Here is a 12,169-nt window from a genome sequence, read left to right on the forward strand (position 1 = left end):
ACTTTGTGTTACATTTTCCAGTGGACTTTATGCAAAATTTGTTTTAAAAATAAGGCGGCAACAGCAGTTAATGATCTTTTCTTTGATTCTTCTATTCTTTCATTTAGTTGCATGTTCTTGTCTGCAGCTTTTGTTCTGCACATGCACACTTGGAGAAAATCAACTAGAAACCTGGTTACGCATATACGTGGCCAGAAAATCAGCATTTTCTGACAGAAATGCACCTTGGGAATTCAGGTGTCTCTAATCCCCTAACCCGATTTCAGAAACCAGCTTTCCCATTTACATGATGGTTAAGAAATCAGCTCTTCTGAGGAAAACTGATTGTAACCTGGTGACTTAACTTTATGTTAACGTGCTCAGAGAGAAGCTCATAGACTAACAATCATTCACACACGGATTCACACCTACAGGCATTTTAGAGTCACCAATTAACCTAACATGCATGTCTGACTGTGGTAGGAAACCGCAGCACCTGGAGGAAACCCATGCAAGCACGGGGAGAACATGCAAACTCCACACAGAAAAGCACAGAAGAGTTTGTTACGTGATTTAAGATGGCACTAAAAACTATAGTAATTAATTAGAAAAGGGTGAATAAACATATTGAAGGAGATTCTTCAGCATTCTTTTTACATTTAGTTGGCTTTAATCACTCAACAGCTACAGAGGTGAAATTCTTAGGAGGTACAGCCCTGTAAATGTATTAAGAATGGATATGTTTTCATTTTTCAGTTTATGTAAAATGTAGTTTATGTATTTCTAAATGGTTATTTGTGACTACTATGACGAAGATGAACATGTGAAGTTGGCTGAATTGTCATTTTAATATCGAAACGATCAATACACATTTGCATTTTCCAAGCCTTAAAAAGCCATTAAAGTTCATCTTGTTTGCAAACACTGAACTGCAAATGTTCAATTTATGCTGTTGAATTATTGAAGATAATTACTTTTAACATTCCGTCAGGATTGGGAGTGTGGATTAGGGTCAGTTGCACTGTACTGCTGCAGAGGGGAACGTGAATTAAATTCAGAAAGGTAAAATAAATCTTGTTGTGTTTGTGTAGGGTCTGGTCCAATATCCTGCCCTTCAGTGTAGCTTCATACAGGATATACCCACTCATCATCTCCCCTCTGTCTCCCCTGTCCTCCTCCTCTGTGCTGCTTAGTTCTGCAGGATAAAGAACCTGTCATCTCTTCATTATCTGGAGGCTTCAAGCATGCTGGTTTTTATTTAATATGCATATGTGTAATTATGGTGAGGCTCTCTTTGGGTTCTCCGGTACAGCCTCAGGAGATTATAGCAGTTACTCCGTCTGTGGCCGTGCCACACACACGAAAACGCACCTCTGAATTGTGTCATTAAAATGTCAACCACGCTGGCTTGTGGTCAAATGCTCGATAATAGGCCATTTATCATTCTGCAGCCGACGCGTTCAGTTCACCACTGTCCACGAGTGTTTTAATTTCCAGTCTCGATGGCAAAATGCCGTCATAGTTTCTCAGATTTAAATGCAGAAATAGTCTCTGCTTGTGTCTGTCATCCTCATTTACTGGGATTTATTGTCAGTAAATACAGTCACAATCAGAAGAGGAGAGCTCTGCGTCTCTTTACGGCCATATTTAATCAACATGGGCTGAAGTCATGAGGCTGTTAAATCCCATTCACAATGTGTCTAGAAGCTTGATTTTCTCACTTTTGAACTTCTGGATATCAAATGGGTAGAGAGTCCCAGCACTTTAGGGTGCGGCCAAAAAATGTCTCCATATTCCAGGATATTAATGTCCACTAAATGCAAGGCTGAGTTTGTGCTCATCACCTGAACACATGTTCTGTGCTGTTTCCAGGATAAATTACCTGTTATGGCTTGAAGGCTGAATGAAGATAACAGATTAGATCATGCTATTTAATTATGCATTGTGGGCATTTTACAATTAGAAAACAACCTCCCAGACGTGGAGAACTGTTTGTGCCACTGTATTACCAAATTACACAGTCCAATAAATCGTTAGCGACAACTGTCAGTGCAATTTTACCTTCCACATATCAGTCCACATGTAGATTATGGGGTAATGTACAATCAGTCAGGATACAGACCACACTGTGCTGTCTGTGAGGCTTTTTCTACTCAAAGGATTAGATCACTGATGTGCAACATAATCAATTTTTTGGTCCAAAAAGGGGATTTTAGCACACATAAGTATTCCATTGCCTGCTCAAATAAAAGTGAACAACAGTTGACTCTAACTTCGTCTGATGCAAGCTGTGACGGTTTGTGACTGTTTCTGAAGCTGCAGAGTGAAGCTGCAATGTAATAATGTAAAATTGATTCAGTGCAATTATTTCTGAATTTGATGGAAAGGTCACCTGTTTGCAGATCAACACAATTTTAACGAGGAGGAGGAGAAGAAGAAGAAGAAGAGAAAAAAAAAAAAAAAAAAACACTACCAGAAACCAGAAAATGCAAAACATTTATAATGGTAGTTAGAAATGAAAAAGGATTTGGATGGAACATTAGAGCCCAGAAGTGATGTGTGGTTTATTTCCAAATAAAACTGCCAATCTTCCAGGTAGAATATTTTCCCTCTGGGAGTGTGACAGGATTTCAGATGGTTGTGATGTGAATCAAGCTGCAGAGGAGATGTGGGCTAAATATCAAATGCATCAGAAGCAGGTCGATGCCATTGAATAGTCCATTATCTATTATTATCAGCGTATAGTTATGATGCATTGGGTCACGTACCTCCTCCCAGTAAGTTCATTATTATCGATAATTGTTGATAAGTGATAATGAGGTGGCTGTTAATGTGCAGACAATCTGTTCTTAAACCTCTTTCACCATAAATTCTTTAACAACTTCACTTAGTCTATTTTTACAATAACACACCCACACTTGTCTAGTGGAGTCAGGTGGTTTTTAGTAATATGCTGCTCTACAATCTTACTCCCAACATCGTGAATAACATATGAACACAGAGATTCATCGCCTGCTTGGATTGCCCCTTCCTCTAATTTCATTTCCCTGAGATATCCTCTCATACTTTCAGGAAAAAGAACAGCAGTTGAAAAGTCTACCTTTTCAAAGTTTTAACAAGTGCTGCCAAGATCTATTCAGACTCATCTTGCCCTCGCTGTGAGATTTGCCTCCCTTGTCCTTGGCTGGTAAACACAATTTTCACGCTTGTCCCTTACCTGCTATTTAAGAGCGCACCAGCTCACTAATTCCCGGGAGATGCACTTGAATTTATTGGTAGGGAGTTCAGAGGGGCTGTTGTCCTACTCAGGATTACATGCTGCTCACGGCTGCGTTAGCTCGTGCACAGGATGGGAGAATGCCGAACAGGGCTCATCAGAACGTATTCAAATGAGACCCCCTTCGTCTTTGAAGCGTTGCATGGGGTTAGCTTTGTTACAGGCCCCAGTGGGCTTGCTGTTGATAGTCTCGCAGGGTTTTTTTTAACGAGGGTACCCTTGGCATGCGCCTTAGGGCTTGTTCACAATCGCTTGGTTTGCCTCTCTGATCACTCCCTCTGCCTCTTTATCTCCTCTTTTTTTTAAATGTGGCCTTGAAGTCCACTTGAGGATTATGAAAGGCAAACAAGAGCAAGACTGTATCCACGAGGTAACAATTCCAGCACAGGAGGATCATATTATCCACTGAATCCTTAATAGCAGTGCAAGTTTTTTTTTTTCCCCCAAGGATGCTGTTGCTGTGACTGATGCCTGCTGAGACTGCACTGCTTTCAGACATCTTTCAGATGCTTCCCCCCTGACACTCACAGCTGGGACGGGAATATTCATTTTTTGAAGCAAGACTATGTATTAATAATGACATAACAATTATTTATCATCATGTTTTACAGCTGAGTTAGTCCTGGGCGGGTCCATGCTGAACATGTTGACCCCATGGTTTTCATCAGGACAAATAATTCACGTTCTTCTGTGAAGTTAAATGCAGTTCAATGCATTTTATGAACAGTGGTCTTCTTCTTGGAGAGTGACTGTGATTTTTCACATTGATACAGCAGTTTCCACTGATAATGATTGTAAGGTTGGAATAAATTGTGTGTGGCATCAGTTTTTACTGCTGCTGTAATTCAAATAAATTTACAGGTGGATTTTATCATATCACCTTATGCAGACCCCCCCCCGTTTAGTTTTGTTTGCATTTCCGGTTTGTATCTTCTAACTTTCAGTCACTGTTAAAACTGTTGGTTCACACCACCACAGTGTTTCAGTTGTTTAAAGCTGTGAACACACTTCCACATGAGGAGGAGATGAGAAACTAAAACCTCAAAATTCTTAAAAGGCTTATTGAGAGCACAACAAAGACGAAGCCTCCAAGGGAGATGGTTGAAGCCCTTCAATGGATAATGAACTAAAACAGTATTTTCATCATGGATAGCAGCTGCAAGAGACAACAAAGAACTAAAGAAGCCTGTGGCTGCATATGTGATATATGAAATGTTGCACATTTTCACTATTGACTCTCCATCTTTCAGACCCCAACGTAATATAATAAGTAATGCAAAGAGATCTATGAATGTATCCATCTATCCATCCATGCATCTATCTATCTCATTATCTCATCTAGAGAACGAGCCCAACACTGTTGTTGCAGCTGTGCAAGTCCTTCACACTGTCTGTCAGGGTTTTAAACCTTTCAAACGTTTGCTGAAGCTTTGGGAATGATTTACACAGTGTAACATATAGACCGTTCCACTGCACACAGGACGATGGACAACAAAAATAACAGCTTTAACACACTTCCTGGTTGTTAAAACACAGAAGATGCTCTCAGTGAACCAATACTTGCCATATTATACATTGTTACTACTAATTGTAAAACTGTGTAATAACATGAACCCTAGTGCAACTGTTTGATGACTGTATACTTATTCCTACTGTTCATCTTCTTTTTATTTTTATAGATTTTTTTCATATTGCACAAAAAGTTTTGTCTTGCATCTGCACATTTTTCTGCTGTAACATGGAAATGTTGGGATGAATAAAGGTTGATCTTATCTTATGTTAAGACCATAGGTCTGCAGGTAAAGTCAATTTTGTTATAGTGATCATTTTGAATTTTCCATGCAGTCTACCTCACCTGTTTGTGTTTAATGATGTAAGATATAAGATCAAACATTTTAGGGTATTACTGTGCTGGCACTCATAAGAAGGGAATGGGTTGCTTATTTTCATGCTTTTGCTAATCATGCTACATGCACTTCTGTTATATGTTTTGACTTGTAACCAGCCTAATTTGTATCTTTTAATGACTTTGTGTTTATGTAAAAAGTATACAATTTGTAACACATTTATTTTGTATTGCAGCGCTTCATTGAGTAAAGTTCTAAACTGAAAAACTACATGTTGAGGGTGTTTACTGAAAGGACCTGTTAGCTATCTGTCAAGCTAGAAGCAGCTCTCCACAGAATAAGACAGAATAATAATACATATACAGAGTACAGAATAATTACTTCTTTTTTTTGTTCTTTCAACTCGTCCCGTGAGTTCAGTGTCGCCACAGCGGATCATTGTCAGCATGTTGATTTGGCACAGTTTTTACGCCGGATGCCCTTCCTGACGCAACCCTCCCCAATTTCAGCATTGTGCTGCTGGGGATGGGAAAGGGCTGTTGGGCGTTCAGTGTCTTGCCCAGAGACACTTCGATATATAACTGGGAGCGGGGGATTGAACCACTGACCCTGTAGTTTGTGGATGACAGACTTACCAACTGAGCTACAGACACACCACACTACAATATAATACATTAGTAATAATGTGTGTAATAATATGTATTCTACAGCTTGTAGGATGCAGCACAGCTGATAAACTATTACAGAGTAACTGAACCAGCTCTTTTCTGGGTTGTAGAGGTTCATTTGTGTTTAGCTGAAGATTTGTGACTTTACACGGTTCCAATTTAAAACAAAATCTCACCTTCCATCATGCAGCTGATTTACTGAGAGGGAAGTTCTTTTAGCAAAAAGTGCACATCCACCTAAATCCTCGAACATCCCAACAACTTTGGTTTGTGTTTGACTTTTATCCACCATTTTGTCACTGATGCCCTGAGACTGTGCAGAGAACATTTAGAGCACAACAACATACCTCCCTTTTCTGTCTTCTCTTTGCAGGAGTTTGTATCTTTTATTGAGGAGAGAGTAGAAATAACCACACGATCTGCTAGTTAGATCTGTGCTCTTACATGACGCTGAACTGAAGACATACGTAGCTTGTAAATTTTACGTCTGTATCGCTTCACTGTGGATGTGTGGCAGTGACATATACATATACATGAACAGCAGTTGTCAGTTGTCATGAAAGTAACTGCATGTTTGTGGCTCCCTACACTTCATCAAAGCCTTCATCTCCTCTATAGTGATCAGTGAGGGAGGAAATCAGACTGCTGCAGTTGCTAATTAACAGAATTATAAAAATAGCTTAGAGCATATTACATCCCCACACAAAGTTTACCAAGCGTAGATGTGAAGATGACACGGTGGTTGAAGTTGAGAAACAAGAGCGTTCCCTTGTGCCTCCCAGCAAGTCAGTGCAGTGAGCAGATTTCCCCACTTCCCTTTGTGAGGATCTTGCTTTAAAACGATTGGCACTCAGTCCCTCTTTGTGCTGACCAAGCACTGTGCCTGCATGTTTAATGCACTGCTTTGGCTTGGTGAGTCCTATAGAAACAGGAAAAATGAAGTGTACATCTGGCAATGGCCCATCTGTCATTTAGAGACGCTGCTTACTGTAGAAGTTCTGCAGCAAATGTGAGGTGGCTATATATGGATGATTTGAAATTTGGTTACGGAAAGGGGGGGTTTTCATCGGTGCATTTGTAAAGTGTTGATTTTTGTGGAGATAAGGAAAATAACAGGTTAAAATCTTCATTGTGCTGTAACAAAAACACTCCTCTCTGCAGGCATTTTCAGGGTCAGTAGCATTAATAATTAACATTGGCCCTGAATACTGCTACTGAAGTTAGGAGGACATTGAGGAAGAGGAGCTTCTGTTGATGTTGGTCAGTCAGAGACCACTAGTGTAACCGTTTAGACTCTGACAACTCCATCCATCCATGTTCTATCACTTATCTGGAGTCAGGTCACAGTGGCAGCAGGTTTGCAGTCCCAGGTAGCACTCTTTTTCACCTCCAGCTGGGGATTCCCAGACATCCGGTGTACTGACCTGTTGCTAGTTATCCTCATTGATTGTAAAATGTTCTACACGTCAAGGCAGCAGTCAGCGCTGGCTAAAAGCTGCTGGCTGATTGTTTTGTATGCTTGATTTTTTCTAATGACTCTCTTTTTACCAAATGTTGCCATCACACTCTCATCCCACTGTGTTCGCTTCCTAAGGAGTCAAACTGGGCCACGTTTTACATCCTACAGTAGAACCACTATTTGACGTTATGGGAACAACATTATATACACAGAATAACTGCGTCAAGGTTAGTGAAAACAACTTTAGTGGTTAAGAAACAACAGCAGTTAGGGTTAGAGCTTGACCGTCCAGAGCTTTGCATACTGTCACTTTGTGTCTTCTTTCTCTCGTAGTTTCCCTCTGTGTCTCCCTTTCTCTGTCCCTTTCTGCAGGTGTCCCCGTCTTTGCAGCTGTGTGTGGTTCCAGTGCGCAGCTACTGGTCCTACCAACCTGCCCAATGTTTTGTTGTTGCTTCCTTACTGTAGTAACCACGTTGTGTTACGATCATCATGAAAGTGCACAACATCTTGCACTAAAGTCAAACCCCAGTCTCCTGTGGAAATGTCCTATGTGGTTTTGTATCATCTACAACCCTGTCCACCTCGCTATGAGACATTTTCACTATACTACATCATTGCTTTAGGTGTCAATAATTGAAGTTTCTGTTTAACTACACTGAAAGCGTGGAGCAGCAATCACCAACACAAACAGGTACCGTAATTCTCAGTATGTAAAGCAAAGGGTCCTGGCTGCAAAAGTCTCTAGTGCATTTTAAAGGTCATATAGTGATGAAGATAGTATGTTGCTTCTCATTCACCCATTCACACAGACACACACACACTCACACACTGATGGGGTAGCTACTATGCAAGGTGTTCACCTGACCCCACAGGAGTAACCTAAGGTTCAGTGTCTTGCCCAAAGACACTTTGACATGTAGCCAAGAGGGACCAGGAGTCAAACCATTGACCCTGTGGTCACAGACTGAGCTGCAGCCACCAGAGAAGTGGTCTGAGGTACCCAAACCAGACAGTATCCTTGCTCTGACTGAACCTTGAAATCCTGTGGTACGTGCCTGCATTCTATGTACATATGCAAAAGAACAGTAACCTGATTGATCTTCCACTCGACTAACAGACTTTAACTGTACAGTGACAGAAAGCACCACTTTCTGACTTTCTTCTTCTTTCCCTCTTTCTGCGTTTGTGTCTCTGCAAAGAGACAGCTGCAGGGGGAGGGAAGACAGGGCAGAGACACACAGCTTATACACAGCACAAAGTGGATGAACAAATATCTGTGGTGGAAAGTGACTTATTTCAACTTCTACTTAGGCACTAAGGCACTTAGTGGTAGTTTCATATTCAGTTGGACTTTGATTTAAAGATGAGGCAGCATCGCTGCATCAGTCATCTTTCCCTCATTCAGCCCGTCTCATTTAGCTGCTTGCCTAGTTGCCTTTGTTAAACACATGCGCTGCAGGAGAAAGCTGATTAGAAAACTGGTGATGAGTAACCAGTGTTTCCCAGAAAAAAATCAGGTTCCCTAATCCCCTACCCCGATTACAGAAACCAGCTTCCCCCTTTACATGACAGTTAAGAAATCAGCTTTCTGAGTGTAGCCTGGTTCGTTGGGTACATGTAAACACAATCACAAGAAAAGAGCCAAGAGGCCAATGCCAACTAGAAACATGTTTGACTTCCTGCAGAGAATGTTTATGAAGCTCTCACTTTGGTTATATAAGGACAAGCCCCAGTCTTGAAAATACACTGAATTAAAGTCCTTTTAACTACATTGCATTTATTTGTTGAGCATCATAGTGAACATTACTTTTGTTCTAGTTGAAAACAAGACTATGATAATTGAGTAATACAAAGGATTCAATTAATTTTCTCAACACACAGACACACACACCTCACTAAGCCACCAACCCCCAACATGAAAAGCTCCAGGCTGGATGTATTTGCTGCTGACATTTTGCCTTTTTTCTCTCAGCCTCTCTTTATCGCTAATTGCAAATAGTCAAAACGAACCCTTCACAAGGTGACAAACTGAAATGGTAACAACACAATACATCTATGTAGTCACTGGGACAAGGGCCATGTTGAAAAGTGATTTTCCAGCCACTACATACTGATCACACCCCTGGCAGCACACTGAACCACAGTAGCTACAGAAATTAAAAACAGTAAGAAAAGCATTAAAAGCTGAAAAAAACATCATGCCCCTGAATGTGAATTGTTGCCCAAATCCGACCTCCAACAACATTAAAAGCCACTCAAGTAATAGTTTTGAGTTTTCATTGATTCTATCCAAAAGGTTTCCTCACAAGTGGAAACTTATCAAACACTGACTTGAAACATGATCCTCCAATACTAAAGTCTTAGCATCTGTCTGCTTATATTTTGCCAAGAATTTTTATGGACATTATTCAATAAGCTGACAATTTGCAATTCAATCAGAAACAAAATGATTTTTTTAGGAAGCACAATGAGGTAGTGGTTAGTCGTGGTGCCTCACCGCTAGAAGGTCCGGATTCAAATCCCCTTCTGGCCCTGGCCCTCCCGTGTGGCGTTTGCATGTTCTCCCAGTGCTTGTTTTGGTTTCTTCCAGACACATCTGTTTCCTCCCAAGGTCTAAAGACATAGATGTTAGGTTAATTGGTGTAAATGGCTGTCTGTCTGTGTATGTATCTTTGTGTTGGCCCTGAGATTGACTGGAGACCTGTCCAGAATGGACTCCACCTCTTGCCAAATGACAGCTGAGATAGGCTCCAGGCCCCTGTGACTCTGAACAGGATAAGTAGTAAAGATAATGGATGGATATTTCCTCTTATTTTCTAGAAGTGTGAACATTTTCAAACTTGCTTTGAACTTGTATTTTTAAATGTTTCGTGGAGGAGGACCAGGGGTCAGCATGGTCACTTTAAGCAGTTTGTAGCTACATAGCCCTATACAAAGCAACATTTGATACACTGTCCGCAGAACCAGGCTCAGGGTGGGCGGCCATCTGCCTTGACCGGTTCGGGTGAATGGAAAGTGGAGAGAGAAAAGAAAAGAGCAACAAAAGCAGCAACAACACATTGGGCAGGATGGTAGGACCAGAAGCTGCACACTGGAAAACACACAGCTTCAAAGCCGGGGACACCAGCAGGACGGGACAGAGAGAGGGAGACAGAGAAAGAGAAAGACAACTACGGGAGAAAACACATGGAGTTATTGACATACAGTGGTGGCTATTGAGGGGTGAGCGGAGAGGAGAGAGGCTCAAGAGGAGGAAAGGAGCTCAGTGCATCGGGGTGTGTGTGTGTGTGGGGGAGGGGTCTAAGCCTATAGCAGCATAACTATAACTAACTATAAGCTTTATCAAAGAGGAAGGTTTTAAATCCAGACTTAAAAGTAGAGAGGGTGTCTGCTTCCTGAATCAGAACTGGGAGCTGGTTCCACAGGAGAGGAGCTTGATAGCTAAAGGCTCTGCCTCCCATTCTACCTTTGGAAATTCTGTGTCCATTCACAGAATGGACTGTTAACACTGTCCATGCAGTGTCAATTCACTCAAACCCTCATTTGGACTCTAAATAACATCCAGTGGTCCCAAGAGACATCATCAGTCTTTTCAATAAATGTTCTCTGTAACCTGAGTGCTGTTTGCTCATTACATGCTTTGACCCAGACCTGTTTTTGGACCAAACCAGTTATTTTCAAATAGTTTATTTGTGACATATTTTTCTATTTAGTATTCAGAAAAGGCTCCTGTGGGTTGTATGAGGATGTCAGTGCTCCTTTAGGTGGATGTGTGTGACTCCAATCTCACAAAGTCAATCACATTTTTGCTCTTTTCTTAAATCTGTTACAACGGCCTCATGCTAGAGTTTAAACCGATTAAAAGCACGTTTGATTGTTCCTTGGTGAGTTCAAATGAAGGACTGCTGCTCTCTTGTCTCAGATGAGTATCTCCACTTTGTTTTAATCCAACTGCGACTGTGAGGTCCCCATTTGATCCCTGGGGATCCCTGTGAATATCCCCGCATCGTCTGATCCAGGGGAATTCAGGAACACTTTGGACAGCCAACAAATGGGTTTTCCTCCCTTCTATGCTGAGACGACTGGAAATTTGCTGTACATACTGTTCACCCAAGCAAAATAAATAGTCACTGGTGACAGTCTATATACCACAGGTTGATGAGGTCAAAGTATAAAACCTCAAATTATGTAATGTATCAACAGGAAATAAAACTGCTCTTGCTCTAAATCTTAACACAGTCCTTTCAAAAATATAGAAACAGTGAGGCTCATTTTTATTGTATTTCAGCTTTTATTTGATGGTATTATTTGTTAAATCACAGTGAGCTTTTGTATCTATTTCTTAAGTATTGGAAGAGTAGTTCGTGGTAGAATTATTTAATCCAAACATTTTGGAAGAGACAAAATGTTGGTGATCTGACAAAAAAGACGTTTTCTTCTATGAGTTTAATGTATCAAGGTGTGAATACTTTTAAACGAAAGGTGAAATTCGGGTCTGATAACCATCTTTCAATCAAATGTGTTCAGCCACTGGATGTTGGTCATTAAGGGACCTAAAACTGAGAGTTAGGCAGAGCTGTTGGAGGCACTCGCGCTAGGTGTCACCATCAAAAATGTCTTGACTATAATATTTTATTTATTGCCCACATCGTACCTATATTTCTGAAACAAACTTCGTCCATCTGCCTCTTGTTGATAAAAACTAATTTTCTGGAGGTGGCACTCTTTGTCTTGTTTGGTGAACAGAAACTTTGAGGATACTCTTACAAAGTAGAGACGTATTTTAAATCACTCTCTTGTTTTGTCAGTTGGTGATCAACAATAGCAAAAGTGACATTTATATGATAATGTAGGAGATTATTGCAATGATCTCTCACAACAACTCATGTAAGTTTGATTGCTTCATTTAAATAAAGTGTGTGTCCTGAATATGTAAAAA

Source organism: Channa argus, chromosome 19 (assembly GCF_033026475.1).
Source record: "Channa argus isolate prfri chromosome 19, Channa argus male v1.0, whole genome shotgun sequence".
NCBI lineage: Eukaryota > Metazoa > Chordata > Actinopteri > Anabantiformes > Channidae > Channa > Channa argus.